The sequence below is a fragment of the Symphalangus syndactylus genome, chromosome 10 (assembly GCF_028878055.3).
Source record: "Symphalangus syndactylus isolate Jambi chromosome 10, NHGRI_mSymSyn1-v2.1_pri, whole genome shotgun sequence".
NCBI classification, from domain to species: Eukaryota; Metazoa; Chordata; class Mammalia; order Primates; family Hylobatidae; genus Symphalangus; species Symphalangus syndactylus.
In genome coordinates, this window is record NC_072432.2 from 111,723,836 (window position 1) to 111,741,848 (window position 18,013).

Below are 18,013 nucleotides of genomic sequence, written 5' to 3' on the forward strand. Positions count from 1 at the left end.
TTGGAAGAAGAAATACGTGGCCGAGTTAAACAAAATTTGGGTCACTTGAAAGAGACCTGACTTGTTATTATAAAGGAAAAGATGCCATCATTCTTCAAATAATTTACCCTAGGCAAAACAGGAAAGTTTGGGTTGGTAAATACATCTGTTGTAGCAATAAACACTTCTGCTGTAATCTAGGGTAGGTTACCCAGTTAGATAAATGGTCATTACCACATAAGTATGATCCTCTTATTTAGACAATCTATTAAATATAGTTCATGTAAAAACAAAGAATATTACAATGTAACCCAAAATAGACATCATTTATCGCTTAGGTTTTAGTTCTACCATTTTAGCACCCTGAAGGCAGTTAATCATTAACAAAAATAAGAATTATTTTTCAGAATATGCTGGTAGGGAAGAGAGAAAAATCAGTCAGATAAACATTTTATTACACATAAAAAAGCAACAAGTTAGCACAAGTACTGAGATAAAAGGGAAATATGCAAATTAAGCTCTGTAAAGCCACCAATACACTCTTAGGCACACTGTTTACATTACAAATCTAAAGAAAAGCCAAAAGGTAAAGCAGAAAAGTGCAGGAAATGATGGCCTCCTGGGGGAGAGTAAGTTTAGGAGAAACACAATGAAAATATATCACTCTAATAGCACCCAAGTTTCACCCACAAATCAGAAAGGTTAGTCAAAATCTGGGAAGGCAACCGTCAATCTTGGCACACAAACCCAAGCCTTGAGCAGAAGAATGAACATGTGATAATAAAACAGAAAACACAGCATCAAAAATAGGAAAAGAAATTTAAGGCAAATTTTTAGTAAAAAGCCCAAATGATAGTAAATTTTTAAAAGTTAAAATGTGGGGAAATCTGAAGGAAGATATGTTAGCTAAAGTATAAGAAATAGAAATATGGTAGGTTAAATTTGAAATTTCCAATATGGATACTTCAATAGCTGCTTCAAACTAGTAATGCCTGACGTGTTTCCCTGAAACCTGCCTTGTTTTCAGTAGGGACTGTGCACTCTAGTATCTTGTTGTGCAAATTTACAAACAATAGCAACATTTAAAAATAAAGAAAACTTATAGTGGTCCACACACACAAAAATGTAATTTAGCCAGGCAATGTCACCTCAAGCTGAATGTTTTTTATAAAAGAAAAGAAAGCTGTTGGGCAAAATAAAATTTAAACTGAGAGAAAACACCACTAAACAAAGATCACAGGAAATATCAATATTAAGATAGACTGAAATGAAATATTGTAAATATGCTTATTACATCATTTTACAGAAATAAATAAGACAAAATGCCATCTGAATGCTTTACCCTCCTAATGACCTGGTGAATGCTAATATAATATGGGAATACAGCAATCCTTAAATTTGAATAGCACCTTTTATCTGAGTCACAAATCTATTCATAAACACAAAACATGAAAGTATGTAATAAGGACTGACTTGGCCTTGGAAAATGATAAACAGAATAAATGGGCATAAAGCCATCTAATAATGACTATATTACAATGAATAACAATATAGCACAATAAACTTCCCTCAAGCACATTTTTTATTCCAATACGAAATGACATAAGTAAAATGGCACATAGAGGTTAATGTACTAGTGGTATACATCACTGATGAAATTAATTACTATATATTAACTACCCTTTAGAATATTTCATTATAAGCCACTGAGTATTGGCCAATGTAAAGCCAGATAAAAATAAAAGACAAAAAAAGAAAGAAATTTGTCTTAGTCTGTTTTCTGTTCCTTTTAACAGAATACCTGAAATTGGGTAATTTATAAAGAAAAGGAATTTATTTCTTACACTGTGGAGGCTGAGAAATTCCAGATGGAGGGGCCTCATCTGGTGAGGGCCTTCTTCCTAGTGGGAGTTCTCTGCAGAGTCCTGTGGTGGCACTGGATATTACATGGCAAGGGGCTTGAGTATCCTAGCTCAGGGCTCTCTTCCTTTTCTTACAAAGCCACCAGTCCCACTCCCATGATAACCCATTAATCCACGAATGGATTAATCCATTCACAAGAGCAAAGCCCACATGATCCAAACACCTCTTAAAGGCCCCACCTCTCAATATTGCCACATTGGGGATTAAATATCAACATGAGTTTTGGAGAGGACAAGTATTCAAATAATAGCAATAACTAAGAAAATACCACCTTCCTAGGCATATGTGAACATAAACTATCATGGTGGGAGGAAAAAATGTCAACACAGGGATCTTATATTAAGCAACAATGATGCAAGCAAGTATTGAAGAAAGTTAAACTTTATAAGTCTGGCCATCAAAATAGAAAACCTCAGGAACATAAAATATTGCAATTCAAATACATGAACTATTTAACATGTGGATGCACATTTAAAACAGAGTGCATCAATTTTCTATCACATGAGAAGGCATTATCCTGGCTACACACAAAATTTTTAAAAACTTAATGAAAGGACTACTGCATGTTTCAGATGGCAATGTATTAAGATAAATATGCAGGCAGATATCCGAGCGCATTAAAACACATTCAGAGTTCTGAATAGCACATACATTTGTAATAAACAGAGAAAGCATTTAGAATTCGAATGCTTTTAAGATATAGCAACTCCGCCAGTGACTGTGTTAGCAAAGCAATGCTTACCACCATAACACTTTCTAAGGACAGGGTTTTTTTTTTTTTTTTTCATCTTTTAAAATTCAAATACAGTTGGCTATCTCTACACTCTTAAAGCAGCACAATTTATGTAGCATATTGCTCTTTTTGTCGTGTCAACTCTTTGTTTTTTGGCTTTAGCTGCAGGTGGTGTTTTCCATATATGAATTTCTGGGAATATGGTCTCTGTTGGCCATATAAGGATGTGTATCTGAGCCATATGTTTTGCTGTCATGTGTCTCATTTTGTCTGTCTGGGATGTCAGGACCGATTTCCGCATCGTTTCCTGAATGGACCAAATACCAGTTTGAAAGAGCAGGGAGGAAAAAGCTGGGGCTGCAGCCCGAACAACTTTGTCAAAATATATATTGGAGAAGAAATGCAATATCCTGTAAACATTGCACCCTTCTCACATATTATCTGTGACCGACATCATTACAACTGCATACAGTTTGGGAAAGAATCTACTTGTTCAAGTTCAGAAGTTTGCAGTATTTGTGTGCACACAGCTTAATCAGATTAAGATCCTACGTCTTAAACAGATCCCACTTCTTTGGAGGTCATGGCATGGCACATGCTAGCTGCCCTACTCTGAGAGCTGTGCCTCCTGCAGCCAACCTGACCCAGCCTTGAACTTGGGGAAAGGAAGCTGCCTCATGCTTTTCTTGTCTAGTTAATAATTAGAACTCTGATTAAACTCTCTGACTAATTAGGCAAGAAGTTCTGGCCCCCATTATATACCCTCACAGAATCTGCTATCTCTCCTTTGAAACAGTCATCACAGTCTTAATTAATTAACAATTTGGGTAATTACTGGCTTAATACATGTATCCCTTACTAGACTGTAAGCCCTATGAGAGCAGAGACTGGGTGTCTTGCTCACTGCCATATTACTAGGAATTTTATACAGTGTCCTTGTAATATTTATATTATAAATGAATAAACAGGAACAAAAGCTCACAGTGTCACTTGCAACCAATTTCCATTACAAATTGCATTGACAGTTTTTTAGAGCGATTGTAGGAAGAGGGAACATTGAAGAAGGTGGCTATATCATTTAAATTTGAATTAATTTAAATAAAATTCATTATTTAATTCCTCATTCACATTTCAGGTGCTCAATAGCCCCATGTGACTAATTAATAGCGGACAGTGTAGATTATAGAACACTTCCTCATTGCAGAAAGTTCCATTGGACAGTGCTCACCCTAGAGAACTCCTTTAAAAGACAACTAAGGGAATCCAAGACCTGGCCAGGAGGAGTCTTAGAGGTGCTAAATGGCTTTCAGACATTCCAATGACATCTGAGTCAAGATAATTCGCCATTTTAGAATTAGCCTGTAGATATGTAAAGTTGCAGGAAATGAGACCTGTAGACTGCTAAATACAAATTTAAGAACTTTCTAGACATGTCTGTACTTGAAAGGGTTCTGTAATACATTTTAAGTAATGTGTTTACTCCAAAAGCTGCTTTCCATGAACATTTAAATATCTCATAGGTGAAGTTAAAAACCACAGTCATTCCCACCCTTACCCCTGTACCTACATTATATAAGCATAGCTACCCTTAGAAATGGCTCTTCTGGAAGCATTAATGTAGATACCTACTCGAACTGGGAGGGCATCCAGATAACAAATAATGATGCACTGCAGAGAATAATGGCAAAAAGCTTCAAAATGTTGCAGGCGAGTTAAAGGAGTGATGATAATGAACTCTAAATATAGGGTTTAAGGACTTTTTGGTTTTGTTTTCTTCCCCTAAGAAGTTGAGTTTCAGTTTTAGCTAGACTGATAGCGATCAAAAGTTGTTTCCCTAATTACTTGGCATAGATGTAAATACAGAGTGGTAATTCATGATACAGTTTTAATAGACAAAGGTCGTTAGAGTTGAGGGGGAAAAAACCCAATGTTTATGTTTGTTTTGGGAGATCTGGAGAGGGAAAACGAGCAGCCATTGCAGCTGGCTTCTGGAAACCGACAGGATATCTGGGCCTTTTACTCAGAAACAATACTGTTTCATTGGGAACTTTATTGGAAAAAAAAAAATTTAGCTACCTTTCCTTCCATGGATGCCAGTATGGATCACTTATTTGACAGGGCACAGTGGTAACAATTCCATCAAAATTGGTACCTTTATCTGGACCCAGATCCAAAATCGAGTAAGAAGAAGGAAGGATTCTTGAAATTGCCCTAGAGTCCATAAAGATGCCTCATTTTTTTCCTATAGCTCGTGGAGTGCCCTTCCTGCCCCTTCTCACCTGAGGACCTCCTTTCTGCTATCTTCTTTAATGTGCAGCTTGATTTCCCCTTTTCAGTCCGAAGCCTTCTCCAGTTGTTAGTTATATCCTTCTCCGTGCTCCATTACACAGCCTGAATGCAATGTGACATTTCATATCTATCTATATGTCTGCCTCTCCAAACTGCAAGACTCTAAGCATCTTGAAGGTTTACTTATGTATATATTTCTGGATTCTCTTTGACAATCTTAGGAAGTAAAACCAGGTGCTGAGATCACAATCCAGATGTCCAGGCTGAACCCCACTGCAATGAAATCAGAATGGCTGAGGATGAGGAGAAGATATTAAGTTTTTTAGAGCTCTCAAGGTGATTCTCATATACAGCCAGGTTTGGCATCTACCAGGTTAGGTGATGTTTTAGAGATAGATAATCAAATACTCAGGACATCTCTGAGGTGGTTTTTAACTCACTCCTGGAGTCACTTGGAAAAGCGAAAGCTGTTGTATGAACCAGCAGTAGACCAAAATTTGAGAAATGTATGTGTGGGCAAGCTACTTGTTTCAAATTTCTAAAAAGGCAATAAAAGTGGGGGCAGGAAACTATTGGATCATTGATTTGGCAAATAAATACATGCTATTTGAGGAACCATAATACACTAGCATTTGGGCACTTGTTTGAGATTTACTGGGGTGCCAGAAATCCTGTGCAGGTATGTTATTTATCATGATAGACATAAGTGACTAACCACAAAATTATACATGGAAGTACGGTTCTCAAACCAGTCTATTATTTACTGGAGCCAGAACCATCCAAGTTTCCTCTAATTCTTTTTTCAATATAATGTGATTTTTTCTCTCAGACAACTGTTCAGCCTTGAGTGGGCTTCTCTGTGAAGGGCTGAAAACTGTTCAACTTATTTCCAGACTGTCACTGCACTTGAACAGAACCAAAGTATTTAGATTGTCCATGTCAAGGAGCCAACTGCAAAGCATCCTAGACCTAGTTGCTGTGCCTTTAATATTCTCAGAAAGCTCGAGGTAAAATCCTCCAATTTTTAATTCCGGTGAAATCAAACAGCAACTGTTCCCAATCAACTTTTAACCTAGATGTACATATCAACCAAATTTCCTTAGTTGATGTGAATGTTATTTCTAATCTTTCCTAGCTTAATTGGAGGGAGAAAGAATTTGAGGTTACAATGGTCCTGAATCCTTGTCCAGGTCATTTTTGTGGCAACATCAGCCAAAGGCAATATCTGATATTGTACTGCTGTGCCCACCACCATAAGGCACTGGATGAGGCATTGTCCATTGGGAAGGAAAGCCACCATCAGAAACAAATGCTTCACACCTGGACAATAATTAAATACTACTGTAACACTTGAAATTTGTTGAAGTGAAGGAGAAATTAAATTAAAAACTAAAGCACATTGTATTTGGGCTGATAGAAAAAGAGTTGGAAACAAACTGTGATGATGGTTGCACAACAGTGTGAATGTAATTAATGTCACTGAATTGTACACCTAGAAACAGTCAAAATGGCTATTTGTTACATATATTTTACCATATAAACATTTAAAAAAAAACAAAAGCAAAACAATCTTTCGTGTACGCCTAACATTGGCAGATATATAATATCAGGAAAATATCATGACAAGCCTCAGAGAAACAATGAGCTACATCACACCAAACAATCCCATCCCCACCCCCAATCTTACATTGCTTTGTCCTTACCTGCTAACAGCTACAGTCCAGTCTATGCTACATAATTAATATGATGAATACCTGACCCAAGGATAATTAACATGGATTGGTAATTAGAGACCAAGATCCCACCCACTTTGAGGTTCCTTCAATGTAAGAAAATGGTTCTCTTTTAAGGTTTTATTCAATACAATATCTTAGCCAAAAAAAGGCACACAGACAAAAACAAACAGGAGTTCCTTAAGTCCAAAAATTTCTTTTGGAATGTTTTTCAAAACAGTAAAAATTAACTATATGCATGAAATAGATTGTCTCAGTTACACAGTACTTTGAGTGTCACGCTCGTATATGCAGAACAGCTGCAATTGTAACAATTGTATAAAGTACTAATTTGCAAATTGTCTACATAAAAAGACTTTAGATTCTTTTTTTTAATAAAAGAAAATTTTGTTTAAAAAAGGCTTTCAAATTTAATCAGATCAGTTACTTTTTTAGTGCTAGTAATAAGGATGAAAGTATATCTACATATAATAATTTGAAATATCATCTTTTCCTATACTGTTCCACAGTTTTCATATCATCTATTCCTATGGATTTTATATTAAACACTTATATTAATGATGGCATTTTTAACGATTTGGAAATTCGTGTATAAATCATTTTATTGAAGTTCATATCTATATTTTTTCTTAAACACATAATTAAGGAATGCTAATATAGTGAAATCAACTTACAAAGATATATTTATTATGTGTAAAAGCATTAAATAAAATACTAAAAGACAGCTTCACAGTATAGCTATACTTAAAGCATATCCAATTACCTATCTTGTAGGTGCCTTTTTCTTTATTAATGTGTTCATTTAAAAATTTATTAGATAACTAGCATGGACTATACATGGACATTTTGAGCCAACATGAAGGAAAAAGTTGATAAATAATGCCACAGTAGAACTTTAAAAAAAGAACTAGAGAGCCTTGAGGCTGTTTTTTAATCATTTATTTTTATTTATTTTGCAAAGACTTTTCATTTGTATTATTTAATACATAAATACACTTGGGAGAGAAACAAATAGCACATTTATGAAAAATTTTGATGGAAACCAGCTTTCTGTTTTAAGACTAGACTGCTTTAAAGGTCAATATCCACTATTCTTCTATTTTACAGTTGAAGAAACACTATATATTCATATTATATTTAATAAAAATTAACCTCATCTCTTCTTTGAGGTAACAAGGCTCTCAAAAATAACTTTTTATTTCGCTTTGCACAAAGGGGTTTTGTCACTAAAAATTTACAACACTGCAACCAAGTGTAAATGTATCTTCAAGGCTGGCATATGCCGCAGTTTAGGATGTAAAACCAAATCTTGTGGCAGTCTCAATAGATTTGAAAAATCCAATTGTTTGGCCAACATCCAAGTAAGAATAAGCATATATATATATATATATATATATATATAATATACACATAGCATAACATTTTTATATGTACACAGATAATATTTGCATGTTATACAAGAGAGTATTTCACAATTTAAAACTAGTCTACCACAGTTTTCATGAGAAAGCCTTTAAAACTCAGAGTTAGTATAATACCCCTACTATTAAGTAACTCCCACAAAAAGGAACATAAATCACATAGTGGGAAAAGTAGTGGAGAAAAGATAGAGAAACTAGATTTGGGTCTTGCTTCTTACTCTACTCACTAGCTGAGTGATCCTTCATTAGTTAAGCAGGATCAGGTTCCGTATCTATAAAATGAATGGGTAGAGTCTGATCATCTTTAAGATCACATAAAAAAAACTCTTTCTTTAATTAAAAAAATTAAGTTCACTTGAAAGAGAAAATACAAATACAAGGAAATTTCTCACATGCTATGTTAGATGTTTATCTCTATATAAGAGACAGGTGTCAAACAAACAAATTAAAAAAATAACCGCTAAAGCAAAGAGAAACTTTAACTCACCAGATTCCATCTGTTACATTTGAATTCATGCATAATTGATTATCCATGACTGGTAAATTCTTTTCTCACTAGCCGACCACAATTTTCTAAACGTTGTGTATTAAATCACTACTAAAGTAGACTGCATTTCAGAAACGGCATGGGGCAGAATACGAATATTTTAAATGAAAAATTACATGCCGGTTAGTAATAATACAGCTGACCTATGTTTAAGGGAGAGAAATTTTAATCATGTGCATATTAAATATTAATAACCTATTCTGTTATTGTTATAATAAGGTTAAGTAGGCTTCTCCATGCTTAAAGAAAGAGGGAGAAGTGGGAATGCATAATGGTGCAAAAAGATACAGAGACAGGAGACAGACATAAGGAAAATGTGTCAACAATAAATAAGAGGAAATGAGAAAGAAGGAAAAGATGAAGGTGGAAACTAATCTCTATGTGTCATTATGACTGCCAGAGTACTGGCAAAGAAGCAGCATCCTTTTATTTCAATTTTAATCATTTCTGAATTTTAATACCCGGCTCCTTTTGTAATTCTCCTGGCATTCCCCATATGCCTCCATCCCAGCCAAAACACCAGTGTAAATTAAATGGCAGGCAACCACACCACTGATGTAGCCTCCCCAAAGAACCTACCAGGTGACCAAAAGCAAAAAAGGTATGTCTACCTTATGTCCCTGAGGACCTCTAGCCAATTAACTGGCTGAATGTTTTCTACTTTCTTTAATTTTGAAAAGAAGGACAGTAGTTAGGTAATCTACAGATAGAGAATCATTAAAAAAAATAAAGCAAGCCAGTAGTAATACAATAATCAGTGACCATCAGGGCCTGGAAAAATGAGTTTGCTCTCATTGGCACTAAGGAGCATCACATGATTATTTAATTACAGCTCTAATTTTTGTCTCGTGGATGGCAACATATCAACAATTAATAGGGCAAATAGAGGAGACTGTGTTTTTAAAGAGACAGAATGTGCATGATAATGTAATAGGTCACACAGCAGTGCACCACTTAAGAAATTCTGTCTTTTGTGCAACTAAATAGGACTGTCTTGCAGGCAGCCCCGCTCATATTTTAAAATGAAAATAAAATTTAAAAGGAAGTGTCTTTTTTTAAGATAACTTTCATAGAATGCCTAGAACTTTTCAGAATATTTTGGATGCAGCTAACACAACCCTACTGCAATTTCAGAATTAGTTTTAAGGAATGGAATAAAATATTCATATATAAACACTCCAAATCTTAGAATATTTTTCAAACAATGTATTTAAGCTGCAATGAAAAATATCTTTTTATGCAATAATTATAGTAGTATTTATTCAATGGGAGCCTGAAAAACAATCATTATTGTAGGAAAGAATTCACAGAAGGTCAATCAGCCTTGAAGCACTAGTCCATAATATTTTTGGTTCTGGAATATCAGAAGGATGGCTACTTGGTGGCTCAAATTGCAAGGAACTCAGGGGAGTGCTCTGTTTGACTCCAGTATTGTTTGTTACCACAACCAAACACCAAAGAATGAAGCTGAGCAGGCATACTTAACCTAATACTGAAGGTCAGACAATGAGGATAGAACAGAGACCCAGGTGCTACCAAAAAAAAAAAAATCATCCAGTTATCCAGAAAATGAGGCACATGCAGATTAAGTGTTCAGATAACCCTAGTAAAAACAGAAAATTAGAAAGAAAAGTCTCTTTGCCAATAAATCTTTATCGGCACAAGCTACATTTTATATTTTATTATTAATTTAGCAATTCTTTAATGAGTGCCCAATACGTACAAGGCACAGAATGCTAACTATGAACTTTCTGTTTTATATAACACAGACATACCTTATCACTTACTTACTTTTTTGTAGTTTAATACTTACAGAAATATATAGCAGCTTCTACAAACTTCAGAAAGTGGGAATACTAGTGCGTTTTTAAGAGCCATATTACAAGGTTACAAGATCTACAAATTCAAATCAACCAAGATAACTCAAATAGTTAACCAATTTGATAGAATTGTCTAAGTAAGGCTAAGTCTAGCTTTAAATCCCTCCAGTTTCAGTAACCCATTGTTTTGCCATGCCAGAAGCCATAGTGAAAACCCAGGTTTGAGATTTAGACAATGAAATAATCTTAGAACTACCTCTGTGATTAACTGCTGAAATGTATGTAGAATATTGGGTTATATAGAGTTGTAAGTAATCACAATTTGGCTAAAGAAAAAGTGACTAAAATTATTCCACAAAAAGAAGTATTAAGAGGAGCAAAATCAATTGAATAAGCTTTTAATGGATTATGTTGGCCAAAGTCATCAAAAAACAAGAAAACATGGGTATCTCAAAATACAATTTGGAAAAACTAAAACCACTGAGGAGCAATAATTTCTAATGACACTGGAAAGAAAAAAAACACAGGAGAAAAATTTTATAACCCAGTGAAAAGTTTTAAAATCAATTTGCTTTAGTAGAAAATCTTTCATAATTCTGAACCAAAACCCTGACTCCATACATTCTAAAAGAATTTTTTTAAAGAATCAAGCAAGCAGCCGCTTGTATGAGGAGTATACATCATTCTTTTTTAACATGGTTGTTAATAGTTAACATGTCTCAGAAAAGGCTGTAATTAACTGTCTACTGCTCTAATAACACTAATAAGCATACAGTATTATTAAAATACAGTGATTCTATACAAACTGTCATTGTTAAACTTTTAAGATAATGTTCTAAATTGTTTGAGTCCTCTTAAACCACCCAAAGGGAAATGCAACTCTAAGAAATTTTTTAAAGCATAGTTATTAAAATATTGTTTTTTCCTCCCACAGTCTGGAGATCACTGTCTACCATTAAACAGTACATCCAAGTATCATTTCAGTTGGTGAAAATACAATGGGAAGCATTTGGATTATTTTACAAATTCTATAGATTTTTTAAAAATTTAAAACTGTATGCATCTTAATTTAGTACTTCATTCATTGATAAAATATTTTCTGGGGGAAAGAAAGGCTTGCTATATCAAGAATCACATAGCCCTGTTGTTAATCCCCAATGATTTCCATTGTCTGTTTCACTAGAACAGGAAAACTCAATTGCATTCAATATCAAACAGCTAATTATGGATATGCTATATTCAAGATTATCTCCATTTCAAAGATATCTGCATACACTAAGTTCTATTTATAATAATTATTACAATAAAATATTTATAACATAAAACCTCTTTTGCCTTAAAGTCCGTGACATTATAAACATTAAAAGGCCAAATTGTCATTTACATGCTCTTAATGGCATATCAGCAACCATTGAATAAGACTATAGAGGAATCTCTAGCAATCAACTCTACTACCTGCCTAGCTTCCGGGAAAACTGCATCTAAAGAATGCTCCCTCACACAGATTACTGACTACCTTTACTTTAAATATTTCAAGAAGGTCTAATAATTCTCCCTGGGAACTTGCTACTATATCTCACCACCCAAAAAAGAATGCCCACTGAAGAATTTTTCTTAGTATCTGGTCCCAAATTTTCTAGAGCTCAGAAAAAGCAACATCCCAACAGAAAGCCCTCCCCCGAACACTCAATGCCTATCTGTCACTGTGGCTGGAGTCCTGATTCTCCATATGTAACATTACAGTAACTTTTCTGGCACTTACCCTCCAAATATCAGAAGCTGCTCTCCGAATCTAGCCCTACAGGAGATGTCTGAAAAAGTAGTCTTGATGAGGTGACAATGATGAAGTTCTCTCTGGCACCGCTAGCAAGGCAGAAACATCCCCAAATGAGGTGGTTACCAGTTGCCTGTGAAGCAGCTGGACCATTACTGCAGTTCTGAGGGTGCGTCACAAATCAGGTCATAGCTCTGGGTAGAGTCCACCCACTTCACCCAGTATAACGCCCTCTACTTCCTGCACACCTGGGGGGAAAGGGGTGCAGAGGGGGAGGCAGCTTAAGTCCACATAGGTACTAGTAAAGGCACAGCCAGGTGCAGCCTGACATCTGCTTCTGCAAGCATTTCAGCCTCATCTGGGGACCTGCACCCCTAGGTATTCAGGAATGTGTGCAACAATAAGCAGGCTCTAAAATGAGTGATGAGTGTAATAAAATATTGCACAGTTAAATGTTTTATCCAGCAAAATCTTTCCTCCACTGGAAACTGAACCAACTCTTAATTTTTGATTACAAGCCACTTCTCTACAAAATGTCAAATAACTGGACTGAATAAATTTCAGCAGAAACCAGGGACATAAATCCTGAGGTACCAGTTAACTAATTTTCATCTCTTGTAACTAAACTACATCACCGCATAAACTGAATTACATCCTTGAAAGTCCATTGAAAGAGGTTATTAGAATTTCGATTAGGAACTTTCAAACTGCAACAACTGTAGAAGTGATACAAAATAACTTGAAAGCATAAAAATAGGCCAATATGTTGGAGAAATGCTACACTACTAAATCTCACCCTGAATATATATACACACAATCTGTATCTATTTACTCTGAAATATCTAATCTTAAAAAAGACTTAAAAAAAATAAACAGCAAAAGATACCATTGGCATAAGTTCAAAAGTATGAAATAATGTGTGTTAATGTGTTGATCACACTCTATGAAGACATCAAGTTTAAATAGACTTACCATTGAGAACAGCATTTAGGAACGATATATAAATTACTATAGTAGACACTTTTTCTTCAGTATAGTGAAGGAGAAGAACCTTGTGTAACAGATTTGATTTATATGTTGTTATTAAGACCATATTCTACCCTGATGTCAGTGGAATATGTGACTAGGTATTGATAACTGTGTATAGACAGTTAAGTGTAACCGCTTCTTAGATAATTTAAGTGATAATAAGCCTTTTCTCAAGTTAATTGTGAGTTCTGGAATTCAACTTTAACAATATTTTGATGTTTCCAAGGGGTCTTGAAAGAGAAAGGATTTTTAACGTAAAAGAAAAACAACAAATACATTTAGTATTATAACAAAGTAGAAATCTCCCTTATTTTAAGGATGGCAGATTAACAAGAAGTCAAATGAAGGAGGTAAGAATATTTTCAGAGAAAAGCTTAGAGAGTCAATCAATAAATCAATCAATGAGCCCCACTTTATATTCATATTTTCAGAACTCCATTAAAAACTCAAACATTCCATCTAAGACTTGGAAAAGGAGACACTTTATTGAAGTTATTATCTGAGGAATCAAATAGTTTAATCTTTTTGGAACTCTGTAGAAAGTTAATTTAGCAAAACACATTTGAATGTGTTTGAACATATTTATCCCGAGGTTGCTTTAAGATGACTATTTTAAGTGGCATGCAGATTCTTTTGGGGTTTTGATGTTATAGTTGAGGTATGCAAAGTAAAAGTGCATAACATTTCTTTCAACTGGTTCTCACATGACAGAAATGAGAAGATGAAATTAGCTGTCTTTAAAGTTTTGCCATAGGGAAATGATAAGAAAAACTCCTCTCGACCCCTATCCCCAACCAGGAAGAGTCTGAAGCCCTGGATTATAGCACAGGTAGATATTAAAATGGAGACAGAGCCGTTATTTAGTGGTGACAGGAATATAAATACGTGCACTAACCTATAAACTGGTATTTACTTCAGGAAGGTAAGTAATATTTTTCCTCTGATTGCTGCACTGTCAGTTTAATGCAGCGTAAATAAACAGTAGGTGCCTGCTAGCTCGAAGTAGGAAGTGTTCATTCCACACGAGGAACAGATTACTGAAGCCTGATGCTCATCATGCTGAAACATAACTTTCATTTTACCAGAAAATATACCCTACTGTGGATGATTTTTCGTGCCTGATCTATTAATTAACTTAACTCTGTTCTGTCAAAATGTAAACCAATTTGTAAAAATCATCACAGAGTTTTGGAGTTTGAAAACCAAATCAATTTGAAAAGCAAGAGTAATGACTGTTCTGTAATCTGATCACAAATGCTAAAAATGAATAGCTAATATAATAAGCACAAACCACACAAAACCGAAAAAGACAAAAAGCATTTTGAAATATCATAGAACTTAATCTGAGTTATCTGATTTACTCGAGACAGTCCTCATTTGTTAATTAAAAGCACCTGGCACCTTTAATATTTTGCAGCCTTGTGCCACTTTGGTCTTTTCAATATGTATGCTTATTCTGCTCTCTGAAACATCTGAAGGTAAACCATTCATAAAAATCAAACCCCATTCCTTAATTCCAATAGAAATATTGCTGAACTCTCCTGAGAGAACCGGCAAGTTTGAAGATCAAATGATGATATCCTTCCTAACAGTATTCATGTAAAACGTGTTTTTTCTATTTTATGTATGCCATAAAGCTATGACAGTATATAGCAACTAATTTTCTTTTTATATATGAGTACTGAGCAAAAAATTTTGTAGCATCATTTAAAATAAGAACCCATCTTATCTAAAAAGTGTAAAAGGCAATTTGGGGAGGTTTCTGTTTATAACATGAACAAAATTCTGATAATCAATATATTGAAAAGGAAAAAGAGATTAAAAACATTTTTGCATTCAACTACACCATGTCTAGAAATAGTCTGAAGATTGCTTTAGTCATATGCATTTATTTTAAATGCTTCATCAATTCCAAGTGCTAATATATTAATTACAGCCATCCAAGACAACATGTATGGAAGAAACTATGTGTGTAAAGGTCATATCTATGTATAGCCCTTTTGGAAATTTACAGAGCAGATGAAAACCCACTAGAGTGCTTTATAGAGTCCCTGCTGTATATCCATGTTGTGTTTAGCTTAATAGTGTTTGTAACCAAAATATTTTTACAATAATGAGGAACAGGTGCCTGTCACCTGACCTTTCAGGCCTAATTTACAATCCACAACCTGTCATATGAAAAAGAACTAAAAATTCTCCTCCAGATATTTTAGTCTTTACTAAGTTAATGTAGTATTTCTTTACCATCACTGAGCATATCATGTCTTATTTAATCACAGGTTCATATAGCTGGCAACAGATTTCTTTGCAGAAATAAACCAATATTCATTTTGTTGTCGTTCTTAAGATGTTGGGAGACAAAAGAACTACTTTTGTAGATTATCAACCAAAGAATATATTAATTTCTTACAAATCTGAACAAAAAACATTCCTTTTGAATACTTTTACATACAAAGAACTATTATTTATTACATATTTCAGCTTGTGGGAAAGTGAGGAATGCATTGATTCTGGAAATAACTATTCAGACTTTTGGAAGTTATTTAGGTCTTCTTTCTCTATCATTTTTCTCCCCCCATCCTGCCCTCCCACCAAATTTTAAGGAGCTAGTACTTTAGGAGGGAAATCCCTATTTGTTATTTTTTCATACATCATTTATATTCATTATTCAGAAAGAAATACAAAATTGAATTGTAATTTTATTTCTCTTGTATAATGTTAGATGTAGCACTATCCAAATTTGACAATCCCTTGTATTTTATAGCTACTGTTTACATATTATGTATTACGTATGACTGAACAACTCTACATTTAAAATATTGTTTTCATTAAAAAAAACTATGAAGTAATAAGTGTCAAATGAAGAGGAAGAATAAACATATTTGGTATATTTATAAAATGCATAGTCATTTAAAACGTGTACAAATAGAATACATAGTTTGCTACTGTTACATTTTATATAGTATACACATTGTCCACAGTGTATTTAATAATGTGCTTAACCAAGTTAATTAAAGTATTTGTCTGATGATTGTGTAATAAACACTTGGAGAGGTAGTGAAAGATACAGCCAGTTACTTCTGCTAACTAAAGTTGAAATTATGCACTTATTATAACCTTTTCTAACAGTGTGAGAAAAACAGAGTAAATATATTAAATTTGTTTCACAACAGATGCTTAGGTTGTTAATATTTAAGATGCCTATTCATGCTATTCCTGTCTGCACATTTGTCAAAAATGTAAGCTTGAATGCTAATGTTTGCCAGCAGACTGGAGCAGCCAGTATATGAATGTACTACTGTTCTACGAAAATAATATGCAATAGAAATAAAGGACTACTGCTAAATCATAGCACTAGTACCATACAGGAGATGAGAGGTTTTTAGAGCAAACACCTCAACCTTGGTTTTCTTCAGACTTAAAGTATGGGTTTTTGTTTTTTATTTTTGCAGCTACATTTGACCACAGAATAAATCTCACATTCCTGACATCTCAGAAAAATCCACTTTAGATAGAGTGTAAATTTCAACTAAGTTTCAACGGGATGAGTTACTCTGTCAGCAGTACAAACACCGTAAATATCAGATTGCTTAGGACAAAATCTGACACCGAGCGGTAACATTTTACTCATTCTTACCCTACCCCCCGCCCCCTTGAGAAAGTCAGGTCCCCTGGCCTCCAAGGATGCAAACATGGAACCCCAGTCAGTCAGAGCAGTAAGGTTCTCTCCGGGGAATAGGGCATCTTTCTGTTTTCCCTGTCTCTTTTATAACCATGTGGAGTTCAAGTCTTAGAACATTTGCTTGTAAGTCCCGAATGCCACTGAGAAAGTTCGCCCAGGAAGGGAGCAGAGGTCAAAGTTGCCAACCAGGACACTTTGAGAGAGGACCCTGTGGTTGACATTTGTTAGTGAAATTTGCAACACCCCAGTGGAGGCCAAGGCCAAAACCTTCAAGGAGATCCCTATGCCCCTTTCCCCTGTTGGTCTTCTGAGGTCATCCCAAGAAGAAACTGCGTTTCCCCAGTAAGCACGTGGCACTCCCCGGACCTGCCACCTGCCTGCTTCGTCCTCCTCGTCGTGGTTTCCCAAACCCCGGTTCTGCCGCCCCGGGAGTCTTGGCACTGGAGCAATAGGAAAAGGCCACCGCGCTCGGGTCTGGACAGCAGGAGGGAGACACGGTGTGGACTGCGAGGCTGCACCTGTGATGTCCCGGCCCCTGCTAAGAGGACGGCCCTTTCTTCTGCCTCTTGCCCAACTCCAAACCCACATTCACGCCAGCAGCCTCTCCAGGACCGGCCTCGCTACAGCCAGCGATGGCTCGAAAAGAGGAGTGCCGCCGCTTTCAAACTCCGGGCTCCAACTTGAGCGCCCCGGCGCCCGAGTAGCTGCCGGGATGCAGAAGTTGCCACAAACTTCCCAGGCCCCTCTTCGCCGATGCTTACAATCAGCCGTGCCGGCAGGGAGCGGAGGGAGGCGGAGATGGGCCGGGAAAGGATGCTGAGCAGACTCGCGATCCGGTGGGGGAATATTACCACTCCCGCAGCCCACTCCTTCAGGCACCTTATTGCCCGCCCGGCTCCAGAACGCACGGAGAGGCTCCCCTTTTCCCCATTTGCTTCCTTCGGTCTTTTCCACTCCCTTTTCCTCTTCTAAAAGAGGCCATACCGGTGACCTGAAGGAGTTTGTTCAGCCAGGGTCTACTGGGCAGGTGTGGTGGTGTGTCCACACCCAGACAGAAAACGAATGGCATCTTCAAGTCCCCCA

General features: G+C 35.8%; 1 protein-coding gene across 4 annotated transcripts in view; it reads right to left on the bottom strand.

Annotated features, from left to right (window-relative positions):
- SATB1 (SATB homeobox 1) overlaps nt 1-18,013 on the bottom strand; it is a 97,103-nt gene that overhangs the window by 78,298 nt on the left and 792 nt on the right. Inside the window, exon 1 of one of the 4 annotated variants that reach the window (XM_063611408.1) lies at nt 12,208-12,329. The exons of 2 other annotated variants lie outside the window; for them this stretch is intronic. The gene's annotated coding sequence lies outside the window, so the exon portion shown is untranslated. Of the gene's footprint in view, nt 1-12,207; nt 12,330-18,013 lie in introns of those variants that run through there. One more of the 4 variants, XM_063611407.1, reaches the window with a different exon arrangement.